Below are 9,610 nucleotides of genomic sequence, written 5' to 3' on the forward strand. Positions count from 1 at the left end.
GTAAAATCCCCTGGTCAGACAATAGAAAGAACAGATGACCAGCGGCTAGCCTGATTTCATCAAACAGTTCCTACAATGTGAAGATGAGAGACAGAGAGAAATATTTCTTGAAAGACAATGTGCTATTATTGAATTGTATTATATAATACTTGCTGGGAACTGATTACATGTAATCTGGATTAAGTACTTAAAAATTAAGTACTTGTAATTAGATTATATTAAATTTTAAAACACTCATAATGAGACTGCAGTTACTTTTTTATTGATTACATATTATTCACATATTAGCAACTGATATTCATAATTTATTGATTCTCCCTAATTTTTTTTTCCTGTCTAAAATAGCTTACCGCTTACATACATTCAGCAAGTCTTCCAGTTCTGTGGACATTCACAGAAAGACCAGTCAGTATTATAATTATATAATATTATAATTACAGTCAGATGGTATAATTACACAGAAAATTGAGAGGCCACACAGCATTTGACTACTGGATTTACAAAATTCATTTCAGTTTTAAGAAATGTTTTCTCAACATTTCAACACTGCATCAACTACTGATGAATACATTAAATTTTATTTGAATGATCATTTTGTTTAACCATGTATTACTATGTCTTTGGAAGGGTTTTGTCTTTCAAACACATTAAAATACACAAATTCACATTATATAACTTTTTTGAACCTCTTTGACCTAACATATTTACTTGAAGTTCCCCAGAGATTTTAAGGTAATAAGTTAATAATTAAGTAACACATTTGCAATGTGCACAGTTAATGATTACATGACATGCATGTAAACAAATTAAATATTTCATCTTTTTTAGTAAGTGTTTTCAGTGACATCAGTGGTTCAACCGTGGTACTGTCATGAATGGGGGCGGACAGTGACAGGGAAGAGAAGAATTGCTGAATAAAGTCGTTATTTTAGTTTTCTCTGTGCACAAAAACTATTCTCGTTGCTTCCTAAAAGTATGGTTGGACCACCGATGACTCATGGACTATTTTAACAATGTCCTTACTACATTTCTGGGCCTTGAACGTGGTAGTTGCGTTGCTGTCTATGCAGGGTCAGAAAGCTCTCGGATTTCATCAAAAATATCTTAATTTGTGTTCTGAAGATGAACGAAGGTCTTTGTAACGACATGAGGGTGAGTAATTAATGACTGAATTTTCATTTTGGGATGAACTATCCCTTTAAAATCCCTATGGGAAAAATGAATGGACAGGCACTAATGCACTGAAATGCGGCAGAGATAAAACACTGCACATAGTTGTGAATAGTCTCAGGATTTTTTATTTATTTAGAAAATGTCACCTTAGGAGCTTCTTAATACTCTGCGCAGTTGACAGACGTGATTAACACTTTGATGCCAGGAACAATGTCTCAAAAAAAAAAAAAAGTTAGGCTTGTTCTGAAGAAATTTCTAATTGCAGATTTCACTTGGTTTGATATTTTGTTTTCTAATGCATTGCACTTCATACATTTTTAAGTCTGGCTTTAGTATCTAAAAACCTTTTGGGGTCACTGTATAATATTACAGTATTAATCAATCAGGCTTTATTTAAAACAATAGCTTAAAGTAGGAAATAATCTCAACCAAAAGGGGCCAAAAACATGTTCCTTTTCTCTATCACAGTACTGATGCTTTTTCAGCACTTTAATGGCATGCTGTCTAGAATGATGCATTACAGGACGTCAAAGTCTATTCTAGCATGTAAAAGTGTGTTATGTAATATATTTATTTTAGCTGCAGCATCTCGGTATGGAGCGCAGAAGATCCTGCCTCATAGCAACACTCCTAGAGCCACAGAATAAATGATATGGTTTAGCTGGGGTCTTCTGGGCACTGTCGAGATTCATGGTTGTGCTGATTTCTCCAGCTGAGCTGAATTATCATCACCCCTTCAGGTCTCAGTTGAAAAGCTGTGTGTTTTTGCTCACAGTAGTCCTTCATTAAATGAAGAACAGACTAATTTTGTAAATGGTTTATTGTAGTTTTCTGCTTGCAGTCCAGGTTTTTTTTTTTTTTAAGTTAAAGGTTTACTTACTGACCTAAAACTAGTATTGGATGTCTATGAACTTGTGTCTGTAGGAATGTGTGAGTTGATAATAATCTGAGGATAGCAGGTTTCATAACATGGGACTGCACATTTATCTTTTTCAGCCCAAAGGCACTTGGATCCTCAAACAATTCAGTGGCTCTGTACAAAATCCTGCTGCTTTTTCAAGCATGTATACAAAGGTAGGAAAGCATCATGGAACGTCCAGTATTTATGTAACATCTGGTCAAATGTGATCTGTCTACAACTGACAGATTTTTGAAACCTGTACAGATCCTTCACTGTCTTTGATATCCCAAAATCCTGGCCGCGTGGTTGACTGGTTGATTGAAAGAATTAAAATGTGCCTGACAGACTGGTTAAAAGAAATATATTCATTTATAAATGTCCATTTTTATCATTACTTTCAATTCATGTTTACATTTGTACTACAAAATAAGTAAATGTGTCCTTAAGCATCTTAAAGTTTCTCCTAAATTCATTCTGTATCATGAGCATAATATATGAGCAATATCACACGACACGAGTAGCAGTGCGATCCACAGCTATGATTCGGCTGTAGGCACGAGTGCCGTAGGTAATCACAGCGTGCCGATATGTAAGGGATAATGTACATCCGGCCGGTTGTTATCGCAGAATAACCCCCGACAGTGTGATCAGGACAGGTCTTGTATGACCCTGAAGGGGGTTTAACAACTGGCTGGATGTACATTATTCCACTTATTACACGGCTACTTTCCACATAAGTAAATAATTAGACACAAAATATTGAAAATATTGAGTTGAAATATTTGAACGCAAAGCTTCCGTGAACACAGCAGTTGCGAGCAAGCGGCAAGTTCAAACTAGACGGACATTTAAGGGAAATGGTGCAGTCAAACCACTTATTACACAACATTTCACCACATAAATAATTAAGGCGATAAAATATATTGATTTAAGACAAAAAAAATTTAAAATCTTACCAGTTTGTTAGTTATATCTTATAATCCATTACAGTGTACAAAACAATCATCGCAAAATGGCAGCAGCTGCGTTTGTATGAAACGAGAGAGCGAGTCCGCGATACCAGGATGACATAATTAAATAATTGTACACATAATATTGAATTGAAGTTTAATATTTTATTAGCTAACCAAACGCAAAGCTTCCAAGAAAAAAAACTGTTCCTAGCAAGAGTACAGAGCCGACTTCACTTACCCGGATGAGCCTGTGTTATCAGCTTTTACCGGTTGTTATAGAGGGATAACATACCTCGACCAGTCAGAATCAAGTATTCCACAGAGCCGTGTAATAAACAGTCATATCTCACGGCTACAAGTGTGATATTGCGTTTATACAACAGTTCGGCGTCACAAGTGTGTAAATTAATAAGAAACAACAACGGAGTGTCTTTAAAAACTTTTTAAAACTCTTTTGTGCAGAACTACTTCCTTCCGCCACAAATTCAAATCTCAGTTTGACAGTTTAACAGCTGAGCTCAAGATCCATTACTAATTCGAAAACGTCACTTTAGAACTAGTAACGAAGGAACGTTGAGTTGCTTCATTAAAAGCTTATTGTATTACTGTATTAAAAGCTGTGTATTATGTACAGTAGAGTATTATGAGAGAGAGATGGACTGAGAGTGTGATTACCTGCATATGATACAGCATTCATTCTTCAGCTCAATCTCATATTCACAATAAAACATTAGTTTGAATGTCCTGAGGAAAGCGATATCTTTGTCGTACTGTCCTTTCATCTGTTGAGGGTGATTTCTGATGACAGCGCCGCTCAGTGTGTTTGTTAATCTTACAAGCTGTAATAAAAGTAAAAATAACTTCCTTGTTTACAACAGCTTTTCAATCTCTTTCGATATAAAAGTCTTTACTGCTGACTCGCGCATGAAAACAGTCTCTTGTCGTCATCTAAAGGTGGAACAATGTAACTAAATTCACCATCACTAACACACACACAGTTTCCCAATACTAAATCCTACTATTATTTTATAAAATATTATTATTGAATAATAATATTTAATAAACATCAACAACAACCATCATAAAAGTTGCTAGGCAATTCAGTCAAAAGTACAAAGGCAGCGCTCTGATATATTGCATGAAGTTACATAAAATATAACGTGATGAGATTTTGCCTTCTGCCAAAACTATTTGCTCTGGAACAAATGATAGATTATTGAGACCAAAGACTGCATGTTAGATTTACCCCAAACAAATTATATTTCATGTTTAACCACTATAGAGACATCAGAGCCATCGGCAAATTCCAAAAGATCTGACCGAGGTGAGTCTGCTCTTGGCGGGTTCATGAGTGCTGAACGGTCGCTGACAGCCTGGAGCTCACATCTCCAAAAACGTCAAAACAAATTTTCAAATAGACGTTATCTTTATTAACTGCATATTTGAAGTCTAAACAAGTACATTCTCGCCTAAAAAACTCTTAAAACTACATTCCGTGACAGAAAAACAGTATTATTTATAAAATTATAGTGGATTTGGGTGTCCGCCATGACACTCACTGTGAGAAATACCGCAAACGGAGTGATACAAACGGTGAAAGGGAAACGGTTGGAGTTCTGTTATCACTTAAATATCGCACTCCTCTCAGCCAATCAGATTCGAGGACCAGAAAGACCTGTTGTATAAAATCTAATATAATCCATATATATTTCTTATATGTGTGAAAGTTACAATAAATATAATGTATAAACATCTTTCTGTTGTGGTATTGAATAGAAAATTTGGTATTACTCTATCCATTTATCCAGATGCACCTTCATAAAAAAAAAAAAGGTTGTCAAGAATGAAATGTTATATAAATCAGGCGAATGATGGGCTATTTGAACAAACCCTCTGTAATCCTTCAGAAGGTTTCCAGAAATGTAGGTTATAAAAACGTTGTGGGAACGTTGTTTTGAAATGTTTCTAAAATGTTAAAATATCCAGATTTATATTACAGAAACATTCCTTACAACATTCCACTAACTTTATTTTTAACTAAAATATAACATTATTTGAACCCACCTAGAAAACCATTAACACTTAATATGGCTTAATGCATTAAGACAGTGATATTAAAAGACCAAATTTGACATACAGTTTATTAATAAAATGTACTGTAAGGCAAGTAGATTGCCAGAATATTAACAGAACATGCAAAGTGTTTTCCTCCCACACCACAAAACGCTTAATCTGGAATAACGGACTAAGATGATAAAGACCAAATTCAGTATATATCTTATTGTTGATGCAAACTATATACAGATTTAAAAAAAACACATATTTTCATTATATTTAGCAATACATTGTAATTTAGTAAAACCTCCTTCCTGTAACTGTAATTTAAATTCCATCCCAACTTCTTTCCATCTCTATATGACTCAGGTCACCTTTCAATATGTGATTTTGTTCATATGTTTTATGATCCGCCAGGCGTAAAATCACAAGTTTGGTCACTAAGAAAAATAATAGCACACTTCTCCTCAACAAGCCACATGATTTGAAGTATCCTTCTTGTCTTTAGTGCAAACTTCTTAAAGGGATAGTTCACATAAAAATAAAAATTTGCTGAAATTTTTCTCACCCTCAGGCCATCCAAGATGTAGATGAGTTTTTTCCTTCATCAGAACAGATTTGGAGAAATGTATTATTCCATCACTTGCTCATCAATAGATCCTCTGCAGTGAATGGGTGCCGTCAGAATGAGAGTCAAAACAGCTGATAAAATCATCACAATAATCCACAACTAACACTCCCTCAGCGCTCAGCGGTGAAGCCGGCTCGCGCACCTGGTCAGACCATTGCAGAGAAGCAAGCTCCAGGGCAATGGTAACCTCCGACCTGGTCCTCAGTCCAGGTTCCTCCATCGCGGCGTGCTGACCTCCGCGGTCGGCGGTGGGCACGTGCGACACCTCCGTCGCGTCGTTCGCTGGTGGTGGGCTGGTCTCTGGAAGTGGTGGAGTGGGGCTGGTGGCGAAGTCCTCCTCTGCAGGGTCGATGGTAAATGCAGAGTTGTTGTGTACCAGCACCCACTCCACAAATGCGGCGAAATCCTCTTTAGGACCGCCATAGGAGTGTGGGTGGGGCAATCCTCCACGTCCCCGGGCTCCACTAACACTCCCTCAGCGCTCAGCGGTGAAGCCGGCTCGCGCACCTGGTCAGACCATTGCAGAGAAGCAGGCTCCGGGGCGATGGTAACCTCCGACCTTGTCCTCGGTCCAGGTTCCTCCATCGCGGCGTGCTGACCTCCTCGGTCGGCGGTGGGCATGTGCGACACCTCCGTCTCGTCGTTCGCTGGTGGTGGGCTGGTCTCTGGCAGTGGTGGAGTGGGGCTGGTGGCGAAGTCCTCCTCTGCAGGGCCGATGGTAAACGCAGAGTTGTTGTGTACCAGCACCCACTCCACAAATGCGGCGAAATCCTCTTTAGGACCGCCCGCTGGAACGCGTGCCTTCGACCGCTCGCTCAGGCCGGTGTAATAGAAAACACAGAGCGAGCGGTCTGGATAGTGAGTGAGGCACGTGAGCTGAATAAAGTCCAGGGTGTGAGCTTCCAGCGGGCGATCTCCCTGCTCCAGGCAGAGAATTCTTACGGGGGGAAGGTCCATAGTAAAAATTAAACAAAACAAAAGAGAAATAAACGCCGCAAAACAGTTAGGGCCAGTTATTCTGTTACGGTCTCTGGTAGATAAGACTCACGAAGAGCAGAGAATCCACAAGAACAGTCTTTAATATAAATCCACTCGTAAACGGACAGGAAAAACTCAGGCATAATCCCAGCAAACGTGCAACATAGACAATAACTGGCAAATGAAATGGGGAACACTCAGGACTTAAGAACACAAGGACTAATGGGATAATTAACAATACACCAGGTGAACAGAATGACTAATTAAACAGACTGGGGAAAACTAGGTCACAACAGAACTCAAAACACAGACATGTAACAATGATATGCTGTCATTTACCTAGACAGTATTTTCTACTCATCCCACAGTACTGCATTGAAGTCTACAGTGCAAGTCATATGTTTTTTGAGATGTAGAGTAATCTAAATGGACGTAAAGCAATCTAAATGGTCCTTCTAGTTAGTTTAGTTTTGGTTATGCACTACCTAGAAAGAGTTATAGCATTTCAATGGCAGTCTTGACTGGCACATGTGACCCCAGAAATATGTGACCTGCATATTGCCTGTTTGACTCATAGGCGCTCAGTTCCAGAAGCATTCGTCATGTGACAAATTAGTCTGTAGTCACAGGAAAATGACGAGCACACACAGTACAAAGCCCTGCAAAAACAGGCACGTGCAAAACATCAACTATAATATATAGTGAAATGTTTATGACTTCTATTTGCTTGCAAATAAAATGGATTCCATCAGAATACATGCATGGATGCTTTTGAATGGCCATCAAGGGAGAAGCAGGCTTTCACAGCATAATGGTGTAGTTATGACATCTACCAGCAGGGGACCATGCTATCTGCCTAAGTGGACAATGCTGACCTGCCACATTGCGATCCCTTATGTAAAACAATCTGTTTCACTTGCAAAAGTTAACTTTGTGTAACAGCTGTTGTGAAAATGAAGTGTGCTTAATTGCATTGAAAGTGCTTAATTGCACTTGTAGTGTACTTCACATCTCAAAAGTGTTTATGTATATATATATGTGTGTGTGTGTGTGTGTCTGTGTATATATATATACAGTATTTATATAAAACTGTTCTAATATATTAATAAAATAAAAGGCCACTTAAGTGTACACTTTGAAAAGTATTCATGTAAAGTACACTTTCATGAATACGCTTTAAAAAGTGCACTTTATGATAATGTCAAATGAAAACTTTTACTTTAAAGTACATTTTAAATCATTATATTTTAATAACCTTTTGTCATACTTTAAAAAGTATACTTATTTTAAAGTGTTGACTAACATACTAACACATGTAATTTGAGTTATTTTAGTTATTTGATATCACATTTAAATGTAATATATTTTCAATCCACTAAATTGCACCTTCATCATTACAAATGTGTAAATACAAATATGACATATCAGCTTCCATATAAATTACAGTAAATATATTTTATTTACCATGAATAAATGTACATTCAGCAGTACACTTTAACCATATTTCAAAGATAACAGGAGTAATTATTAAAAAACTTACATATAAAGATGTACTTAAGTTTTACTCAATACAATTTGTCAAAAGGTTACGTATGTAACCATGGTTCCCTGAGGAGGGAACAAGACACTGCGTCTGCTAGGTTTCCCCATAGCGACCCCTAGAGGACGCAGTTCGAAGTTCCCATGAAAGGGAACGTCTCAGGTTACGTATGTAACCATGGTTCCCTGAGTAGGGAACGAGACACTGTGTCCTCTAGGGGTCGCTATGGGGAAACCTAGAGGACGCAGTTCGAAGTTCCCATGAAAGGGAACATACATACAGTTTGCACTTAAGTATATTATTTTAAAGTATATTATTCAGTAATAAGTAGTCTTTTTAAAAGTATGCTGAAATGTACTTGTTTTTCACAAGGGAGAAGATAGTATATAACTTTGCACGGACAAGGTAAGTAAGTGATTTTATCACTTGAGTCTCTTGCTAACAGTATGTATAATGAGTAAATCTTGACCAAAAAATGTGTTTTGTAACATTTATTTCAGTGTAATGTCTTTCCCCACAGACTTCCATTGTACTGTAAACACTCTTGTTTTGTACAAAATGATTACCCGGGTATTTGACAGCATGTCGCAGAGTTTAACGTATAATAATTATCTTAACATTTTCACCTCAGGCTTATCAGTTCAGTCTTATATCACTCTGTTATGGGTTTCATTCTCCAAAAGTGTGTTCATAATTACTACTTGAAAACATTTCTTCTTGCAGTGCACTATTAAATGAACTAATTAATCACAATATTCTATGTGTCCGCTCATACATATCCGCTAAAAGGTGTTCAAATTAGCCCATGCATTTTCCCTGAGGTTTGTATTTGGCTTACACTTCTTTAGATGAGGAGAGCAGATCTTTCACAATGCGAGCAATTCCCCTGCTGTGATTAAAGATGCATGCTAGAATTATAGCTAAAGGTGAAAATGCTTTTTTAAGCACCGCTAATTAGTTCCGAGAATTTCCCCATTTCAGTATGTGTGTAGATAAATGTTGGGTTTGGAGGTAAATTCTGCACTCTTTAAACATTGCCTTGAGAGAAACAGTCTTCTGCCAATACTGCTGAACCACCCCTAAATCTGAAAGGAAATGTAAAATCTCTGTCTGTAAGGCATATTGAGCACTTCATTTGGAAACATTGAGTGACTCTGTTTTAATTGAATAAATCCTTCTTTTGTGGAACATGTTGTATTTATGGTTAGTTGTTTACTGTGGAAAAGCTCATGCTTTGTTACAAGCACTTTAGTATAAAGCATAAGATAATTAGGTTATTAATTCATTTTTTTGTTCCAGCGTGGCATTTATATTGTACTGTATTTGTATTTTGGATTATTAATATGTCAGTGCAGGAAATGATGAGACAGCTGATGTCT

The sequence above is a fragment of the Sinocyclocheilus rhinocerous genome, unplaced genomic scaffold (genome assembly GCF_001515625.1).
Source record: "Sinocyclocheilus rhinocerous isolate Xijiao unplaced genomic scaffold, SAMN03320098_v1.1 scaffold892, whole genome shotgun sequence".
Lineage (NCBI taxonomy): Eukaryota > Metazoa > Chordata > Actinopteri > Cypriniformes > Cyprinidae > Sinocyclocheilus > Sinocyclocheilus rhinocerous.